The sequence below is a fragment of the Vitis riparia genome, chromosome 16, assembly GCF_004353265.1.
Source record: "Vitis riparia cultivar Riparia Gloire de Montpellier isolate 1030 chromosome 16, EGFV_Vit.rip_1.0, whole genome shotgun sequence".
In the NCBI taxonomy this organism is placed as follows: domain Eukaryota; kingdom Viridiplantae; phylum Streptophyta; class Magnoliopsida; order Vitales; family Vitaceae; genus Vitis; species Vitis riparia.
Genome location: NC_048446.1, coordinates 3,527,129 through 3,529,528, shown reverse-complemented (window position 1 = coordinate 3,529,528; position 2,400 = coordinate 3,527,129).

Below are 2,400 nucleotides of genomic sequence, written 5' to 3'. Positions count from 1 at the left end.
AGCCGTATTAGGGCTCTCTTTGATTCAAACATATTTCGTTCTCCAAATAAGTAGATATGGCTACTAAAAGTTCCATTTTTTCCTCTGTTATATCTGGATCTCCTATGATTACTTCGGATAAATTGGTTGGCAGTGAAAATTATTTGTCCTAGTCTGCCTCTGTGGAGCTTTGGTTTATGGGTCAAGGTTATGAGGATCACCTTGTTACGCAGGAGGCGGATATCCCTGAGGTTGATAGAGTACAATGAAGGAAGATAGATGCACAATTATGTAGTGTGTTATGACAATCAGTTGATCCTAAGATTCTGCTTCATCTTCGGGCCTACAAAACATGCTTTAAATTTTGGAATCAGGCGAAAGGGCTATACACGAATGATATCCAATGTCTTTATAAGGTGGCTTCTTCTATTGTCAATATCAGACAACAAGACATGGATTTATCTACTTATATTGGCCAAATTGCCTCTCTTAAGGAGGAATTCTTGACCGTGATGCCTCTTACTACTGATGTTGGGGATCAATGAACACAGATTGACAAGTTCTTCATGGTTCTTACGCTTATTGGCCTCCGTCCAGATCTTGAGACCGTCCGCGATCAGATTCTTGGCAGTTCCTCCGTTCCATCCTTGGATGATGTGTTTGCTCGCCTCCTCTGTATCTCCTCCACTCAGACTTTGCCATCTGATAACACTTCAGATTCTTCTGTGTTAGTTTCTCAAACTAACTCTCGAGGAGGATGTAGTGGTAACCGAGGTAGAGGCCAACGTCCTCATCACACCTATTGCAATAAGCTTGGCCACACTCGTGATCGGTGTTATCAGTTACATGGGCAGCCTCCCCGCACTACCCACGTGGCCCAGTCATCTGATCCTCAGCCGCCTCAGCCTCCGAGCTCCTTCACATCTCAGGGTATTTCCCTCACTAACAGTGAGTATGATGACTATCTCTGCTATCAGGCCACCAAGTCAGCTTCTGTTACTTCTGTTGCCCAGACTGATAATGTTTTTGCTTGTCTTACCCACACATCTTCTCTTGGACCTTGGATTCTAGATTTTGGCGCTTCTAATCATATATCTGGTATCAGAGCCTAGGGAGAAAAAAAAAAAAAAAAAAAAACCTAATTATTTCCGGTTTATCCGTGAATCAATTCTAGCAAACCTTTTAGTGACCATGTTTCATTCTGGTCACCTTCCCCATCTCCTAAAGCTTTTCGGTCAACTGTATCGCCATCAGAAAACCCTCATCGCCGTCAGAAAACCCTCACCGCCGGCGACTTTTTCCGACGAAGTCCTTTTCCGACACCGACCATACCATCAGGTGCGCAAGGAAGAGATCTTCAAGTTTTGTCAAAGCACCGAAGGGAGAATCTCAGTCACACGCCGGCCACGTGCGTTTCTTCTCCGGCGGCCTGAACCTCACGCACTTATTGCAATAGGTGCAATGAGGACGTTGGCCTCTACCTCGGTTACCATTGCATCCTCCTCGAGAGTTAGTTTGAGAAACTAACACAGAAGAATCTGAAGTGTTATCAGATGGCAAAGTCTGAGTGGAGGAGATACAGAGGAGGCGAGCAAACACATCATCCAAGGATGGAACGGAGGAACTGCCAAGAATCTAATCGCGGACGGTCTCAAGATCTGGACGGAGGCCAATAAGCGTAAGAACCATGAAGAATTTGTCAATCTGTGTTCGCTGATCCCCAACATCAGTAGTAAGAGGCATCACGGTCAAGAATTCTTCCTTAAGAGAGGCAATCTGGTCAATATAAGTAGATAAATCCATGTCTTGTTGTCTGATATTGACAATAGCAGAAGCCACCTTATAAAGACATTGGATATCATTCGTGTATAGCCCTTTCACCTGATTCCAAAATTTAAAGCATGTTTTGTAGGCCCGAAGATGAAGCAGAATCTTAGGATCAACTGATTGTCATAACACACTACATAACTGTGCATCTATCTTCCTTCATTGTATTCTGTCGACCTCAGGGATATCCGCCTCCTACATAACAAGGTGATCCTCATAACCTTGACCCATAAACCAAAGCTCCATATAGGTAGACCAGGACAAATAATTTTCACTGTTAACCAATTTCTCCGAAGTAATCATAGGAGATCCAGATATAATAGAGGAAAAAATGAAACTTTTAGTAGTCATATCTACTTATCTGAAAAACGAAATATGTTTGGATCAAAGAGAGCTCTAATACGGCTTCAGATCGCAGCTGAAAGAAGAAAAACCGAGAATCCGTGGCTGTGAGAGACCAAATAGTAAAGAAAAACAAATGTGGCACTACTGGAAGGGTAGAAGAACACTTTCTAAGACACGTGCAGGGCTCGGGGTGAAGAGGAAGTCACCGAAGGTCACCGGAAAGATTGTTTAGAGGGTCGGCGGAGACAA